The 19,401-nt window shown below is 44.4% G+C and overlaps 1 long non-coding RNA gene across 2 annotated transcripts; it reads left to right on the forward strand.

Annotated features, from left to right (window-relative positions):
* On the forward strand, positions 3,037-19,130 carry LOC102161478. Of its 2 annotated transcripts, none has more exons than XR_305385.3 (3): positions 3,037-4,547; positions 18,429-18,590; positions 18,897-19,130. It is a non-coding gene; the product is annotated as an uncharacterized LOC102161478 (long non-coding RNA). The 2 variants fall into 2 exon arrangements; XR_305384.3 differs by lacking the exon at positions 3,037-4,547 and adding an exon at positions 11,278-11,329.

A 19,401-nucleotide genomic window follows, 5' to 3' on the forward strand; every position in this document is an offset into this window, starting at 1 on the left:
TTAAGAATGGTGCTTAGTGGACCTTCTCGGTTAAACCAAAGGGTTTCTGAGGATGTTAAGGATGCTGTCCCATAGCAGAAGCAGTCTTCTCGAAATTAATTTTGTGTGTGACTTTTGGGGCACAAAGTGAACCCAATAATACAGAAAGCCCATAAAGTTTTAAAACGTATTGTATGGGCAAAAACTCTATGAGTTTGGACTAAAAAGGGAATGACACAGTTAAAAAGAAAAGAGGCCTTGGGGCCCCCCAACTCCCCTATGGGCAGTAAGCTGGCCGATATGCACACAGGCCTTTTCTTTTTTTTTTTTTTTTTTTTTTTTTTTTTTTTTTTTGCTTTTGTCTTTTTGCTGCTGTTGTTGTTGTTGCTATTTCTGGGCCGCTGCGCATATAGGTTCCCTATCAATCGGAGCTGTAGACGCAGAGACAGCAACTCATCCCCGTCTCCCTACACCAGCACGGCGCCGGAGAACCACTGAGCAAGGAGGCGACCTCATGAGGACGTTCCATGCGACACTAGTCTTATGGAAGTCCTCAGACAGAACAAGAGAGGCAAACTAGAAGAAAGGGCACTGAGCTCTATTCCAGTAACAGTCCCTGCCTCTGGAGTAGGGCAGCCTAGTGACAGTACCTGGCTGGATTCCAGCATTGCTTTGAATCCAAGATTGATCTGTGCCTGCTGTTTCTCCCCCTTTAAATGGGAGCATCCATTGGGTTATCCTGTATGTGCTTTACCACTGTATACTGGACATGCTGGGGGGCAGATATCTTGTTTTGTTAGTTCACAGGCCTCTGGATCAAAAGGAGCCAGACCTCAGGAGTTATATCCTAAGAGACTCAGTCACATCCAGACTTGCTGCATGTTATGAGGTCGAAGAGTTTGAGCCTGGTGTCAAGATTGGATGTCTGGGTGTTTGGGGAGGGGGTGTATATTGTACATGTGAGAAGGCCGTGCATCATTAGGAGTAGGGGGCAGACTGTGGTAGATGGCTATGTTAACGGTTCCCCAGGGAATCATGCAGCTTCCATATTGATTCTGGGCTCTGCTACATGACACGTTTTGGCCAATGGGATCTGAGCAAATATGATGTAGGCAGGGACCCTCATAGGTGCCTGCCCATCAGGGCTTGCTTCTTGGAACCCAGCTGCTGTGTGAGGAAGCCCAAGCCAGCCGCCTGGAGAGATCTGAACTGAAATGCTCCAGCTCACAGCCCACCGAATTGCCAGGCATTGAGTGAGCCATTCTAGGATCATCCAGCCCCCGGGTCACCTGTCAACTGACCACAGATGCATGGGTGAGCCCTGCCAAGTCCACACGGAGCACAGATGAGCCGCCCCAATTGACCCCTGGCCAAACTGCTGACTCACAGGATTGTTGTTGCCGTTAGTTACTGGTCTGACTGGTTTGTTACACAGCAGTAAATAACAGATAAAGCAGGTGAAGAGGTGGAGGGGCATTTGGAATCGAGGAGAGGGCATGAACAAAGGCATAGAGACAAAGCAGAGCAAAGTGGATGTGTGAGAATGCAAGTAGTTGGGGGGTGCTTGTGGCAGTGAATGGTAAAGGGAAAAGGGAAAGAGCCAATTGAGGAAGTCTCTGTCTGTTTGGACTTGGGTAATGCAAAGTCATCATGTTTTACAGGAAGGGTGTGAAATGGCCAGAGATGCATTCTTTAGAAAGATAACTCTGGGGCGGTGTCGGGAATTGACCGAGGGCCACATGGACCATCTCTTGCCCAGCTGGTCCTCTGCTCTTGTAGTGTGTCCGAAGCAGATGTAGGGAGGCAGAAGGCAGCTGCTGGGGGAGCAGGGTGGTGTGATAGATACTTCCTTGAGGTCAGGGACTATGTCTCTCTTATTTACTGCTCTATCTCTAAAGGCCTCCAGGTCCTGGCACAAAGTAGATTCTCAATAAATATTTTGGAATGAACATAAAAAGAAATAAGAGCAATCAAGTATTGCAGGTGCTGTCTATCAGGCAAAAACCGAGGAAATTCCTAAGAGGGTTTGGGAGAAAGTAGTGGTTGTTTTTCTGCAAAGAAGAAAGGCATTTCCAACAGAAGGAGTCTCAGAAACAAAAGCATGGAGGTGTGAAGCATTTCCAGGGAACTGTGTATTCCGAAGTTCCTTGTGTTTTGAGCATGGAGTGGCAGGGGGGATGGTGCCTGAGATGTGGCTGAGGAGGGAAAAGGAGCCACATCAGAGAAGACTGGATTTATAAGGCTAAAGATTTTAGATTTTATCCAGTAAGCAGTGGAGAGCCTGGGCAGGCTCTAACTTAGTGGAGAAGAGTGATGAGACTTGCATTCTGGAGAGAGGAGTGGAAACTGGGGTGGTGATGTGGGTGGAGGGAGGCACAGGAGTGGATGCAGAGTCACAAGGCACATCTGTAGTTCGGCTGAGGGGGGTGAGGGCCCGAAATTGGGTGGAAGCAGTGGAGATGGAAGGGATGGGACAGATGGGGGAGACCCACATGGGATTGTTTAAAAATAGAAGTGTTGGAATTCCCATCATGGCTCAGGGGAAATGAAATAGACTAGTATCCATGAGGATGCGGGTGCCATCCCTAGCCTCGCTCAGTGGGTTAAGGATCTGGTGACACTGGTGTGAGCTGCAGTGTAGGTTGCAGACATGGCTCAGATCTGGCATTGCTGTGGCTGTGGCATAGACCAGAAGCTACAGCTCGGATTCGACTCCTAGCCTAGGAACCTCCATGTGCTACAGGTGTGGCCCTAAAAAGACAAAAAATAAAATAAAATTAAATTAAAAAAAATAGAGCTATTGGGAGTTCCTGTTGTGGCTCAATGTGTTATGAACCCGACTAGTATCCATGAGGATGTGGGTTCCATCACTGGCCTCTCTCAGTGTGTTAAGGATATGGTGTTGCCCCCACCTGCGGTATAGGTTGCAGAAGCAGCTCAGATCCTGCCTTGTTTTTGCTGCAGCATAGGCAGGCAGCTGCAGCTCCAATTTGACCCTGGGAACTTCCATATGCCACAGGTGTGGCCCTAAAAAAAAAACAATAATGATAAAAATAAAACCAGAGGTCTTATTATTATTTAGATATGGCGAGATGAGGGGAAGTAGTAGTATTTATATTCACAGACCTCAAGAAGATGCAAGCCACACGTGGGGCCAAAATGGGAAGCATTAGGGTTGGTCAGGAGGCAGAAGAAAATGGGAAATTATGGGCAAGAGGCTTTATTGTGGTTTCTGTGGGAAGGAATAGACAAGGAAAGATAAACAGATTTAGGATTGGCTAGTTCTAATAATCTTAGTGGGCCCTGGGGCACAACGGTGTCTCTAGTTTGTTGGTACCTGGGTGTGGGATGATTCAGACAGGTTACTAGGGATCTGGAGTGTGAGAGCCTGATAAAGGAGATGGTTGGGGGTGTGGGTACCCTCAAATCTGATTGGCTAATTAGATTGGTTGATTGAATTGGTTGGTTTGCCTTTGGAAGTTGCACTTGGGGGTGAGTGGTTTACTGTCTCCAGGAGTCAGTTGACTGTATCCCAGATGTCAAAGCATCAGGATGCAGGAAATGAAAGACCTGGTTGATATAGTCGTGGGTTGGGGAGTGAGTCAGAAAAGACTGAGGATGTAAACCTTGTATGTCAGGAGCTACCCGTGGCTCCCTCCTCTCTCAAGGGTGGTTGGAGGTGGGGAGGCAGGTTGCTGGTTTCCAAAGCGTTTCCCATGAAGCCAGGACCTGCTTGCTGGTGAGATCTTGCTCATGCCTGTCTCCTGGGCAGCATCTGGCAAAGACGCTCCTGAGTGTGGGCTCTGGGGCTGGCTGGGCTTTCAGGCTCATTCTCAGGGTTTTGGCTTGGCTGAGCTAAGCTCTTCTCAGTTTGCATGAAGTCAGAGGTGGGCCAGAAAGAGCTGTCTGAATGGTGAGAATAGCCCCCCTGGGTCCTGACTCAGTTTCCAGTAAAGGGAAAAGGAATTAGTAGTTTTTTGGCAGGTACTGCTCTGCCTAGGGATAAACAAGACTCATCCTTGTGGAATGTGAGCAGAATCAGCATTTTTTTTTTTTTTTTTAAATTGGCTTTTGGGGAAAACAAAAAATACAGGCAGAGATCCCACAGCTGTCTGAGGCCACCTCCACTTCAACTTCCTACAGCCAGGACCCCATCTTGGGCAAATCTGCCTTGTAAGTAAGCTGTTGCCTCCTGATCTGCAAGCTCATAATATCTTGGCTCCTTCTGAAGAAGCTGACAATTACCCAATACTCCTTGCCAGCTGGCTTCAGCCAATAAAATTGCAGCATGCAAATACAGCATCCTGCAGCTACTCTCTCCATCAGACCACTCCAAAGTAGGAGGGATTTCCTCTAAGAGGGGAAATTTGACTCTTAAATGGAGAAAAGGAAAAAAAAAATTGGAAGGATTTTCTTTATGTTGGAGACATTTCTGCTGCTCATTAGCAAGAAGAAAAGGAGGAGAATGTCAATGGGTATTCTTTTTTCCAGTGCGCCTTGTGTGGGAAAGCATGTATTTCATCTTCTCTGGTGAGAGCATGAGGTGCAGTCCAGGAGTCCACGTGATGGTGAGTCTGTGTGTGTGTGTGTGGGATGAGGGGCAGTGGTGGCTGAAGCTTTCTGTTCATCTAGGCACACCCCAACGCGGAACACCCCTCGCTTCAGCTTGCCCAGGAAGACCTCTGTCCATTCAGCCTTCCAGGAGCTATTAGAGGAAAGGCAGACCTGGGGGGAGTGACTCTGAGTATGAAATCTTTCTTAGCCCGAATCCTGGAAGTCATCCTCTCTTGCTTCCTCCCCCCATAACCAGCCTTTCACCTGAGTTTGAATTCTTCCTGTAAAATGCTTCTTGGAGAGAGCTCTTCCTTTCTGTCCTCACTGATGTAGCCCTAACCCTAGCACTGATCTTTTGATTGGACTATTGCAGTAGCCAGCAAATTGGTTTCTTGCCTCCAGTTTGCTTCGCATTGCTACCAGAGTGATGTCCCCCCCACCCCAAACCATGCTTTTTTTTTTTTTAAATTACATACTTAAAATTTTTGTAATATATGTAGGGTTTTTTGTTTTGTTCTGTTTTGTTTTGTTTTTCCACTCCCAAAGCATATGGAATTTCCCAGGCTAGGGGTCAAATTGGAGCTGCAGCTGCCATTCACAACTACAGCAATACCAGATCTGAGCCGCATCTGTGACCTACACCACAGCTCACAGCAATGCTGGATCCTTAACCCACTGAGTGAGACCAGGGATCGAACCCACATCCTCATGGATACTGGTCAGGTTCTCCACTTTCTGAGCCACAACAGAAACTCCCTTCAGTAAACCTTTTAACTCCACAGCCCTCTACACCTGCAGTCTTCTACAGAAATGCTTTCACTGCTACAACTCAAAGCTTCCATCATCTTTCTCTGGACTAGTGTAGTCATAATAAGAGTCCATGACTTATAAAGTACTTTGTATATTCTAGGCGTGGTCGAAGTGTATTACAAATGCTAGTTCCTTTTATTTATTTATTTATTTATTTTGTCTTTTTGCTATTTCTTGGGCCGCCCCTGCGGCATATGGAGGTTCCCAGGCTAGGGGTCGAATCAGAGCCATAGCCACCGGCCTACGCCAGAGCCACAGCAACGCCAGGTCTGAGCCACATCTGTAACCTACACCACAGCTCACGGCAACGCCAGATCGTTAACCCACTGAGCAAGGGCAGGGATCGAACCCGCCACCTCATGGTTCCTAGTCGGATTCGTTAACCACTGCGCCACGACGGGAACTCCGCTAGTTCCTTTTAATCCTCAAAATGACCCTCAAGGTAGATGTACCATTTTTAACCCCATTTTACAAATGAGGAACTGAGGCACAGAGAAATTCATAAGCAGGTAAGAGGCTGGGTGCTTGAACACTATTCTCTGCTGTTCCTTAAATTTCTTAAATGATTCGCCCTTGTGTCCCTTACAGATCATTCTCCAAGTCAATGCTCTTTTTAGATCATGTCCCTTCAATGACTCCAGGTTTTTTTCCCTATCTCTCTCTCTCTCTTTTTTTTTTAAGAACAAAACTCAAATTCCTATAAGGGACTGCATGTGTGGGCTCTGCATTTCTCTCTGCCTTACTGAGCACCATTTTCCTCCCCAGCATCAGGCTTGATAGTCTCTCTTGTGGTCTCTCTGGATATTTCAGTCCTGTCCCACCTTAGTACCGTTGAACTTACCCTCTGTTTCTCTAGACAAGTGGTTCTCTACTGACATCCTCCTTCCTTCCTCTCTCCTCCCTTCCCCGCAAGGACCTCTGGCCATGTCTGGAGACATTTTTGTTTGTCCCAGTGGGGGTGTAGGTGGGGCTACTAGCGTCTGGTGGGTGGAGGCTGGGAATATTACTAAACATTCTACAACGCACAGGATAATCCCCACAACAAAGAATCATCTGGCCCAAAATGTCAACAGTTCATAAACCCGAGTCTAGAAATCACCTCTCTATATCTTCATGTGATTCATTCATATTCACACTGCAGATGTTGCCTGAAAATATCACCTCCCCAGAAATGTCTTCCTGACTCTCCTATTTATTTATTTAATTAATTAATTTATTTTTTTAGGGCTTCACCCGAGGCATGTGGAGCTTCCCAGGCTAGGGGTAGAATTGAAGCTGTAGCCATTGGCTTACACCACAGCCACAGCAATGTCAGATCCAAGCTGCATCCTTGGCCTACACCACAGCTCACGGCAATGCCAGATCCTTAACCCACTGAGTGAGGCCAGGGATTGAACCTGCAACTTCATGGTTCCTGGTCGCATTCATTTCCACAGAGCCACGACAGGAATTCCAGATCATGTGTAGTCTTAAAAAAATTATCCTGAAGTTCTCGCTGTGGTGCGGTGGGTTAAGGATTTCTTGTTGCCACAGCTATGGTGTAGGTTGCAGCTATGGCTCAGACTGGATCCCTGGCCTGGGGACTTTTATATGTCATGGGTGCAGCTGAAAAGAAAAAAAATTATCCTAGTATATGTATTTTCGATGCTGCCGTGATTGGGATCTGGTTTTACATTATACTCTTTAACCCATTAGTGTTAACATGTGCATAGGTACTAGTGTTTGAGATGCATACTTATTGATTGGAAACACCTAGTCAAACAATGTTAAATGAATTAAATGTTTGCAAAATGCTATTTAGCTCTGTGCTGTTTAATACAGTATAGTAACACATGCTGCTACTTGAATACCTTTGAATTTAAACTATCTAAAACAAAATAAGAATAAACAACAAGGTCCTACTGTATAGCACAGGGAATTGTATTCAATATCTGGTGACAAACCATAATGGAAAAGAATATATACATATGTACACACACACACACACACACACACACACACGTATAGTATACTGAGTCACTTTGCTGAATGGCAGAAATTAACACAACATTGTAAATCAACTATACTTCAATAAAATTTTATTTATTTTTTATTTTTTTATTTTTTTGCTATTTCTTGGGCCGCTCCCGCGGCATATGGAGGTTCCCAGGCTAGGGGTCGAATTGGAGCTGCAGCCACCGGCCTACAACAGAGCCACAGCAACGCGGGATCCGAGCCGCGTCTGCAACCTACACCACAGCTCACGGCAACACCGGATCCTTAACCCACTGAGCAAGGGCAGGGACCGAACTCGCAACCTCATGGTTCCTAGTCGGATTCGTTAACCACTGCGCCATGATGGGAACTCCTCAATAAAATTTTAAAAATAAAATGAGAAATTCTCTTCGTCAGTCACACTAGTTCCATTGCAAGTGCTCAAAAGCCAGCTGTGGGTAGTGGCTACCATGTTGGACGGTGAAGATATGAAACATTTCCGTTATTGCAGAAATGTCTATTGGACTGCACTGTTGTAGAATTTGATCTCATTTAAAAAATTATATATATCATGTATATGTTCATATAGATTTATAAATGTTACAGGTTATCTTTTATAATAGTATATATTCAAAATATTTTTTTCTTTATAGAATGTGCCTTTATTAACTAGATAGGATATTCTACATTGTTAAATATTCTATGCTTTTTTTTTAAGGGCCTCACCTGTGGCATATGGAGGTTCCCAGGCTTGGGGTCTAATCTGAGCTACAACTGCCAGCCTTTGCCACAGCCATAGCAACACCAGATACTTAACCCACTGAGTTAACTCACTCAGTGAGGCCAGGGATCAAACCTGCAACCTCATGGTTTCTAGTCAGATTCGTTTCTGCTGCATGATGGGAACTCCTGTTAAATATTTTAAAATTAGCACATTCTTTGGAGAAACCTCTACTGTGAAGCATGAAATATATATATATATTACTGCTTCATAAACAACCTAAATGGATGAATTGATAAAGAAGATGTGGTATATATACACAATGAAACACTACTCAGCACTCAGTGGGTTAAGAATCCGACTAGTACCCATGAGGATGCAGGTTCCATGCCTGGCCTTGCTCAGTGGGTTAAAGGATCTGTCATTGCTGCGAGCTTCGGTGTTGGTTGGATCATACGTTGCTATGGCTGTGGTGAAGACCAGCAGCTGCAGCTCCAATTCGATCCCTAGCCTGAGAATTCTGTATGCTGCAGGTGTAGCCCTTAAAAAAAAAAAAAAAGTCGAAGAAAGAGAGAATGAAATAATGCCACTTACAGCAACAAGGATGGATGTAGAGATGATCATACTAAGTGAAGTAAGTCAGAAAGAGAAAGACGAATACCTTATGATATCGCTTCTATACAGAATCTAAAATATGACACAAATGAACTTATTTATAACACAGAAACAGACTCGCAGAGATAGAGAACAAACTTAACAGCTACCAAAAGGGAAAGGGGGAAGGGGAGGGATAAATTAGTAGTTTGGGATTAGCAGACACTAATACATAAAAAAGAGATACACAGCAAGGTCCTCCTCTATAACACAGGGAACTATAGTCAATATCCTTGATAAACCGTAATGGAAAAGAACATGAAACAGAATGTATATGTGTAATTGAGTCACTTTACTGTACACCAGAAACTAACACGACATTGTAAATCAACTATACTTCAATTTAAAAAAGAAAAACTCTTATGGGTGATGTTAAATTTAAAAAAATCAGTATACATATACCTATGCCGATCTACATATATATCTTTATCTATATAGACACTGCTTCATAGACATGTATTTATTTAAAAAGTTCCTATTTCATTCAAGGGAAAGTGACACTTGTCTTAAATTTTTTCTTCTTGATGGGAGGATCTGACTTCGTAAACGAATTCCCCAGAAGTGTAAGAGAGAACTAGATAAGCCATGCTGCACCTTCCTTCCAGCTTATTTCCTTTAATGTACATTCAGGATGTCTGCACTTGGAAATGTCTACTCAGAAAACAGAAAACAACACTTCCAGAATGAATGCTGCTAAGGATACGGGAATGGGGCATGGCCATTTATTAGGGTCCTCCTGTTTTTTCCCCCAGGACAAAGTCTGGCGGCTACCTTTTGGCCAGCTCCCTTGCGGGTAGCATGGGACCTTGAGTCCCTGCCTACTGAGCAGTGCAATCTCACTCGGGCCGGAAGCTGCGGGGATCAGGAGGCTTGGGGGAGGGTCAGGGAGAAGGGCAGGGGTCTTGTTTGTGCCACCTGAGGCTGAAGGAGGCAATTCAGGAAGTCCTTTATTCTCACCGGAAGAGGAAGATAAGGGCAGGCTCCCCTCTCTTATTCAAACTGCATTTCCTTCTGTTTCCCAGTGGTGCTGCATTGAAATTTAGAGACAGGACTAGGGTGAGGTGAGTGAGACACTGTCTGGGGTGTGACACTTGACGAGGCCAAAAACCTCATTGATCAAGAGAAATAATATTTTAATAACAATATTTCAAAAACCGAAACAAATGCAAAAAAAAAAAAAAAAAGGCCACAATGAAAAAAATACCAGCCTTTGAAACAAGGATTGGATCTGATCCAGCACTTGCATCAGTCACCCTTATCCTGGCCCTGTTACCAGATAAAAGCTGTTGTCAGCATTTTTTTTTTTTTTTTTTTAATGGCTGCACATGTGGCAGAGGGACGTTCCCAGGCTAGGGGTTGAATCTGAGCTGCAGCTGCCTGCCTACACCACAGCCACAGCAACGTCAGATCCAAGTCACATCTGCAACCTAGGCTGCAGCTCACTGCAATGCCAGATGCTTAACCCACTGAGAGAGGCCAGAGATCGAACCCGCATGCTGATGGTTACTAGTCGGGTTCGTTACCGCTGAGCCACAACGGGAACTCCCTGTTGTCATCATCTTGAATGTACCAAGAAGAATTTCCTCTATAGAAAATTACGAAACAAACTTCTTTTTACTCGAGTATAAAATACACAGGAGACATGGCCCACATCACCTATATGTAGCTCACTGAATTTTCACAAATTCGCATACAAGTGCAACCAGAACTCAGCCCAAGGAAGCAAACCAACAGCTTCCCATAAGTGACCCTTGTGTTCCTTCCAGGCACTGCCTCCACCTTAGGGCGAGGTTAACCCCTAGCCTGCCTTCCCCGCTGCCCCCCACCACCACAAGAGAACTTGTGTGTTTATTTGAATACTTGTTTTCAATTCTTTGGATATATACCCAGGAACAGAATTGCTGGGTCACATGATGATTTTATGTTTAACTTTTTGAGGAAACATCACACTGTTTTCAGTAGATGCTGCACCGATTTACATTCCTACCAGTGATGCAGAAGGCGTCCAGTTTCTCCATGTCCATGTTAACATTTAAAAAAAATTGCATCCGGGAGTTCCTGTGGTGGCGCAGTGGTTAACAAAACCGACTAGGAACCATGAGGTTGCGGGTTCGATCCCTGGCCTTGCTTAGTGGGTTAAGGATCTGGCTTTGCTGTGAGCTGTGGTGTAGGCCATCGGCTACAGCTCCGATGAGACCCCTAGCCTGGGAACCTCCATATGCTGTGGGAGCAGCTCTAGAATGGACCAAAAAAAAAAAAAAAAATCCATCATAGTGGGTGCAAAGTGGTATGTTATCAGAGTTTTAATTTGCATTTCGCTAAGTAATCATGTTGAATTCTTTTATGTGCTTATTAATTATTTATGTGTTTTCTTTTGAAAACTGTCAATTCAAGCCCTTTGTTCATTTTAAAATAGGGTTGTGGAGTTCCTGATGTGACCTAGCAGCTTAAGGACCTGACCTTATCTCTGTGAGGGTGTGGATTTGGCCTCGATCAGTTGGTTAAGGATCCGGTGTTGCCGTGAGCCATGGCATACGTCGCAGATGTGTCTTTGATCTGGTGTTGCTGTGGCTGTGATGCAGGCTGGCAGCTGCAGCTCTGATTTGACCCTATCCCTGGAACTTCCCTATGCCGCAGGTACGGACCTAAAAAGAAAAAAAAATTGGGTTGTTTGTCTTTCTGTTGTTGAATTCAAATAATTCTTTATATATTTTGGGTACTAGACATTTTTAAGACATGATTTTCAAATGTTTTCTCCCACTCTTTAGGTTTTTTTTTTTTTTTTCCTTTCTTTCTGATGTCATTTGATGCACAAAAGTTGTAAATTTTGATGAATTCCCATTTACCCAATTTCCCCTTTGGTCTTATGTGCTTTTGGTACCCATTGCCAAATCCAAGGTTCATGAAGATTTACACTTATATTTTCTTCTAAAAGTTCTTTGCTTTTATCCTTACACTTATTTTGATTCATTTTGAGTTAATTTTGGAAGAGGTGTGACATGTGGGTTCATCTTCATTCTTATGCACGTGGGTGACTAGTTTTCCTACCATAGGCTGAAGAGAAGATTTTTTTTTCTCTGTGGAATACTCTGGGTACCCTTGTTAAAAACCAATTAGCCATAGATGTATGGGTTTATTTCTGGACTCTCCATTCTGTTCTCTTGGTCTATATGTCTGTCCTTATGCCAGTACCACACTGCTTTGGCTACTGTTGCTTTTTTTTTTTTTTTTTTTGGCCATGCCCACAGCACGTGAAAGTTCCCAGGCCAGGGGTTGACCCTGCGCCACAGCAGCGACCCAAGCCGTGGCAGTGACAATGCCAGATCTTTAACCTACTGAGCCATCAGGGAACTCTCGACTACTGTTGCTTTGTATACAATTTGAAATTGGGAAATGTGAGTTTCCTAGCCTGACTTATATTACATGGATTGATTTTGCCTAGTTTTACGATTTATATAGTTGTAATCATGTAATACATACTCTTTTGTGTCTGTGTTCTTCTACCGAACATTATGTTTGGGAGCTACCTTTTAAGTTAAAATAGAAAACTTGAAACAAATAACACATTTAAATGATTTTGAAAATTCAAATAGGGTGAAAAGATTATAGTGAAATTCAGCACTGTGATCAAATTCAATTCTCTACCTCCCCTCCTCAGAAATTACCAATGTTACCAGTTTCCTGAGCATTTATGGAGAGAAATTTTAGGCATAAACAGGCCTCTGATTGTGTACCTTTCTCTCCTCACAGCAGTCATGGCATGCGCTACATACAGAAGAGAAGGCTTCCTTAGATTTATTTTCTAATAATTTCATGAATGAGCTTATTTTCCCTCCACCCCTAATGCCATTATTCAATTCATTTTTTATTATTTTTTAAGATTTTTTTTCAAATTCCTTTTTAAAAGGGTACAGAGCTATTACTTGGTAGATTGTCTTTCAATTTGGGTTTTTCTGGTGTTTCCTCATAATTAGATTCAGTTCATGCACTTCAGGCAGGAAGACTACAAAACTCTGCCTCATTTCAGGAGGCTCCTCATGTCGGGTTGTGCCATTATTGGTGAAGCAAATTTCCCGCAGTTGGTTCGGGTGGAGTCTGCTGGGTTTCTCCACTGCAGAATTATCACGTTTTCTTTTTTTTCTTTTTGTCTTTTTTAGGGCCACATCCGTGGCATATGGAGGTTCCCAGGCTAGGGGTCCAATCGGAGCCCGGCCTACACCACAGCCACAGCAACGCGGGATCCGAGCTGTGTCTGTGACCTACATCACAGCAATGCTGATCCTTAACCCACTGAGTGAGGCCAGGGATTGAACCCGAGTCCTCATGGATGCTAGTCCGGTTCATTAGCTGCTGAGCCATGACAGGAACTCTACGTTTTCTTTGGTAATTAATAAGGCATATTGGGGGGATTCTTTAAGGCAATGTATGTCTAGTTACTCATCAAACACTCAAAGGTTTTTTTTTTTTTTTTTTTTTTAATGATTTTTGCCTGGAGCAGTGATTACTGCAATGGTTGCAGAACAGGGTGTGTGTGAATTTTGTTTGCACTGACCTGGGGTCCTTCTGAATTCCAAGGTCAGGAGAGGTCGACAATGCTGGAAGGCTCCTCTTGCAGTGTTTCTGCTTGTCTTTGCTTCCTCAAGTCCTGCCTAGCGTTCCAAAAGGCCCAGCTTGTAGCCCAGGGGAAGGATGAAGCCACGAAGAGTGAAGAGATTTGGGGCCCAGAGTGACAATATCGGATACACTTCACTTGCTTCTGTGCTCCAACTCCTAGCTCCAGGGAGACCAGACCGCCATTGATAAAGTTGGTGCCGCTTTGTTTAGCTTCTGTCCCTTGAACCCTCTCATCTCAGAGATCATGTCCCTGCTTTTATATTTGTTCTATGGCCTTATCAGGTTTTCTTTTTATTTGAACAGGAATCTAGCTGTTCACTTTTGAAATCAAATTTGGACTCTTCAATTTGGAACCCCATTTTCGAGCAGGTCATTCTATGAAATCAGTCCTAAGTGAATGGTTGCTCTTAAATTCCTTGAGGACGATATGCAACTGGGAGAAGGCGAAGCAAGTATGATGCCAGCTTGCTCCTCTGTCTTGAATCCTCTCTTCAGGGTGATCTCGTCCATGGCCTTGGCTTGATTCTGAGCTGTTACAGGTTCTGGTCTTTTCTGGAGTGAGTGTCTAGCTCTTTGATTCTGAAACTCAACTTGGGATTCTAGACTCTTCAGTGTTGCTTTCTAAAGCAAGTTTTTGTTTGGAAGCATAACTCACATAAGGGTTTTGGTTGAATGCCTGGATGAGAATTTTCAGGGGGTCCTCTGTGAATTTGGTGCAACTGTGCCTACCATGTGTAGACACTGGGGTGTTTGGTGAATTGTCTTGGGGCCATGCTGGAAGACAGTCCTGACATCCACCGTAGGATGCAATCAGCTAGAATGATCTTAAAATCTCCCTCATCCTGTGCCCTACCAAACATCTAGGTAGCTACCCAATACCTACAGAATCCCCAACTTTATGCCACTAACCTTTGGGATCCACACATCCTTTGGGTATCAAACATTGTCATCCCAGTCTTTACTGAGCATGAAAACTACAGGGTATGAATACTTTATTTATTTATTTATTTATTTATTTATTTATTTTTGTCTTTTTAGGGCCAAACCCATGGCATATGGATGTTCCCAGCCTAGGGGTTGAATTGGAGCTGCAGCTAGTGGCCTACGCCACAGCCACAGCAATGCCAGACCTGAGCCATGTCTGTGACCTATACCACAGCTCATGGCAATGCCAGATCCTTAACTCACTGAGCAGGGCCAGGGATTGAACCTGCATCCTCATGGATACTATTCGGGTTTGTTACCACTGAGCCACAAGGGGAACTCCTGGGTATGAATACTTTTATGTAGAGGTCATTATAGCTAATAATACACACAAAGTATTGCTGAATTCATCATAGTTTTTGTCGTTACACATTTAAACTTGTCAGTTCTAAAAGTGTTATTATTGGAGTTCCCGCTGTGGTGCAGTGGGTTAAGGATCAGGCATTGCTATATCTGCAGTGTACTGGATTTGATTCTTGGCCTGCGAACTGCCATATGCTGCAGGTGTAGCTGAAAAAGGAAAAAAAAAGTGTTATTGTTATGTCAGTGGAATATTCAGGATATTTTGACATTTTATTTTATTTTATTTTATTTTTGTCTTTTTTTGCCATTTCTTGGGCTGCTCCCGCGGCATATGGAGGTTCCCAGGCTAGGGGTTGAATCGGAGCTGTAGCTGCCAGCCTACGCCAGAGCCACAGCAACGCAGAATCTGAACCGCGTCTGCAACGTACACCACAGCTCACGGCAACGCTGGATCCTTAACCCACTGAGCAAGGGCAGGGATCGAACCTGCAACCTCATGGTTCTTGGTCAGATTCATTAACCACTGAGCCACTACGGGAACTCCTATTTTGACATTTTAAAAAGGGTCCTTGGAGGAGTTCCCATTCTGGCTCACTGGTAATGAATCTGACTAGTATCCATGAAGATGCAAGTTTGATCCCTGACCTCGCAAGTGGGTTAAGGCTCTGGCATTGCCGTGAACTGTGGTGTTGGTTGCAGATGCAGCTAGGATCCCCTGTTGCTGTGGCTGTGGTGTAGGCTAGCAGCTGCAGCTCCGATTCGACCCCTGGACTGGGAACCTCCATATGCCGTGGACGTGGCCCTAAAAAGACAATAAATAAATAAATAAATAAAAGAAAAAAAGAAAAAATAAAAAAATAAAAAGTGACAATGGACTATTGGAGTTCCTGTTGTGGCGTATCAGAAACGAATCCGACAAGGAACCATGAGCTTGCGGTTTGGATCCCTGGCCTTGCTCAGTAGGTCAAGGATCTGGCCTTGCCCTGAGCTGTGGGTAGGTTGCAGATGTGGCTCAGATCCTGCATTGCTGTGGCTGTGGTGTAGGCCAGGCCTACAGCTCTGATTGGACCCCTAGCCTGGGAACCTCCATTTGCTTCGCGTGAGGCCCTAAAAAGCAAAAAAAAAAAAAAAAAAAAAAAAAAAAAAAAAAAAGTGAAAATGAACTATTCTACAGCAATACATAGAATTGGGTATCAAACCATGAAGAGACATGGAGGAAATTTAAATGCATGTTACAAAGTAAAAGAAGCCAATCTGATGAACTCCATACTGTATAACTCCAACTATATGACATTCTGGAAAAGGCAACACCATGGAGACAGTAAAAAGATCAGTGGTTTCCAGAGGTTGAGGGGAGGGAGGGATGACTAGGCAGAGCACAGGGGATTTTCAGGGCGGTGAAACTACTCTGTGACACTATAGCAGTGAGTACATGTCAAACATTTGTCAAAATCCATAGAGTGTACAACACTGAGAATGACTCCTAATGTAAACGATGGACTGTGGGGGATGTGTCAGTGTAGGTTCATTGATTTTAACACATGGACCCTCTGGCGGGGGATGTTAATAATGAAAGAGGCTGCTGGGGGCGGGGGGGGGAGGAAGGGGGCCAGGGCTTATATGGGAAATCTCTGTTTCTTCAGCTGCTTTTGCTGTGAATCTAAAACCACTCTAAAATATAAAGTCCATTAAAAAAAAAAACAAGGATTCTCCTATTTTAAAAATGTTGAAAATTTGGTTGTGATGATCATTGTACAACTGTAAATGTAATAAAATTCATTGAGTAATAAAAAACATGTTGAGAACCCCCCAGAAAGTTATAAAATTCTTTCATGTTCTGGCTTTCCACAATCAGGCTCAGTGCACCTTTCTGGCCTGTCTCCCATCTGCTCCTTCCTCCTGGCAGGACAGGCTGTGTTCCAGCCACACTGGTCCTCTTAGCATCCATGTTCGTCCTTGCATAATGCCTTTGTCACCCTGTCCTACAGGGCTTGTCTCTTTCCCCAACCTCTGCCTGGGGAAAGCCTACTCCTCCTTAGGCTCCACTCAAGTGTCTTGTCCACGGCCACTTTCCCTGGCACATCATGTTCCAGGCAGAACTCTTGCCCCCAAAGCCTCTTTATCTCTGCACTTTTAGAGCAGTGTTTGTGGCAGATACAACTGTGCTTAGGGGTCTATTCTTGTCCACTAACCATCACGTATGCTTCTTTCTCTCCAGCTCCAGATGGTTCTTGTATTTACAGGATGTGGGCCTGGGATGGGATGTGTGATGGTTGATTTTGGGTGTCAGTATGGATGCTCAGATTGCCAGTTAGATATTATTTCTGGGTTTATCTGAGAGGTTGTTTCTAAAATGGTAAAGCAGATGGCCATCCCCACTGTAGGTGGGCACCATCTGAATGGTTGAAGCCTGAATAGAACAAAAAGGTGGGGAAGGTTGAGTTCACTCTGTGCCTTACTGATGAGCTGGGGCATTGGTCTTCTCCTGCCCTTGCTGCTCCGAGCTCCTGGTTCTCAGACTTAAAACTATACCATCAGCTTTCCTGGGTCTCTAGCTTGCAGATGGCAGCATGTGGGACTCCTCACCTTCTGTAAGAGCATAAGCCAATCCCTATCACAAACCTTTCTCTATCATTCTGTCTTTCTGTCTGTCTGTCTATATCTATCTATCTATCTATCTATCTATCTATCCATCCATCCATCCATCCATCCATCCATCCTATTGGTTCTGTGTCTCTAGAGAATCCTAAGAAGAAATTGACACCAAAAGTGGTGCTGTTATAACAAATACATAAACATGTGGAAGGGGCTTAGAACTGGATAATGGGTACAGACTGAAAGAGTTTTGAAGTACATGCTGGAAAATGCTGATATTGCCATGAGAGGACTTGAAGGGAGGTTCTAGTGAGCGCTCAGAAAGAAAAGAGAGCCGAGAGAACTCTTTGTCCTGTTAGAGGGTATACAAAAATCATGCACAGAAGGTTGGTAGAAATGTGGACAGTAAAAGCCATTCTGATGAGGCCTCTGATGGAAATGAGGGCATCTGTTTGGGTGGTGAAGAAAAGGCCGTCCTCGTTATAAGCTGGCACAGAACTTGGCAGAGTTGTGTTTTGTGGAAGGTAGAACTTGTGAACAATGAAATGAGTATTTGGTTGAGGAGGTGTCTCAGGGGAGTGTTGAAAGAGCAGCTGGGTTCTTCCTCACTTGTTGGGAGCAAAACGAGAAGAGAGAAATGAATTGAAGCTACGTTCTGAATTGTTGAGCAGAGAGGGACAGGAACTTAAAGATTTGGAAACAAATCAGCCTGTCCGTATTACAGAAAAGAGAGAGAGAGTTTGGGGGAACACTGCAGGGGTGGCCGACTGGCCATTTGATTAGGAGTTTAGTGTGGGCATGAACCACGGATTTAATAATCAGACATCTCAACAGAAGGCAGGAATAGAGCTAAGATTATACAGCAGAAATGCATCAGCTAGGACTAAAGGAAGTAGAGAGAACAGGAAAGAATGAAAGAAGGCTCTGAATGTATGCTATCCTTCAAGAAAAGGGAAGAAGGACCGTGGAGAAGATCAAAACCCCGAGAGGGTCACTGCCTGGGTTTCAACAGGGCAGATGTCCCCCAATGGAAGCCATGGGGCAGGGCCACTGGACCCCTGGGGATATGACCCCCTCTTGGCAGAGGAAGCAAGTCATGGAAGTGATGTTGCCAACCCACTGTGTCCAAAAGGCAGAGCATCTGGCTAAAGAGGTTGGTCTGGAACCTTAAGATCTCAGGAATTTGTCCTGTTGGGTTTTGGACTCTCTTGAGACCTGTCACCCCTTCCTTCTTTCCTAGTTCTCTCTCCTGGAATGGGGATGTCTGGCCCGTGCCTGTCCCACCATAGCATTCTGGAAGCATACTGCTTGGTTGGCTTCACAGTTTCCCAACTGAAGAGGAATTTGTTTGGGGATGAATGTACCTGGAGTCTCATCCACATCTGACTTAGATGATCTTGAGGTGAGATGTTGTAATTTAGACTTTAGAGTTGAAGCTGGACTGAGTTAAGACGTTCAGGGTTGCTGGGATGGAATGAATGCGTTTTGCATGTGAGAAGGACGTGGGGCATAATGTAATGGCTGAATGTTTATGTCACTCCCAAATTTGTATGTGACTATCTAACCCCACATTGTTGGTATTGGGAGGTGGGGCTTTGGGAGATACTTAGGTCCTAAGGGTGAAGCCCTCTTTTTATTTATTTATTTATTTATTTATTTAAATGTATTATAGTTGATTTACAATGTTCTGTCCATTTCTGCTGTACAGCAAAGTGACCAGTTATGCATTCGGAGCCCTCTTTCTACAGGACCTTTATATGAAGAGACACAGAGCTTGCTTTCTCTCTCTGCCATGTGGATTCAATGAGAAAACGGCTGCCTGGGAACCAGGATGAGGGCTCTCCCCAGACCTGGGATTTGCCAATACCTCGATCTTGGACTTCCAGCTTCTAGAACTGTGCGAAATAAAAGTCTGTTGTTTGGGTCCTTCTAATACACAGTAATTTATTATAGCAGCCTGAGATGACTAAAATGAGGTGGGCGCCATGGGTTAGAATGGGATCTGGTCTGGAGTCCCATAGTGGCCCAGCAGGTTAAGAACCCAACACAGTGTTCGTGAGAAGAAAGGTTCGATCCCTGGTTAAGGATCCGGTGTTGCCATGAGCTGAGGTGTAGGTTGCAGACATGGCTTGGATCCTGCATTGCTGTGGCTGTGGTGTAGGCTACCAGCTGCAGCTCGGATTCAAACTTGTGGTCCAAGAACTTCCATATGC

This window comes from Sus scrofa, chromosome 9, assembly GCF_000003025.6.
Source record: "Sus scrofa isolate TJ Tabasco breed Duroc chromosome 9, Sscrofa11.1, whole genome shotgun sequence".
NCBI classification, from domain to species: domain Eukaryota; kingdom Metazoa; phylum Chordata; class Mammalia; order Artiodactyla; family Suidae; genus Sus; species Sus scrofa.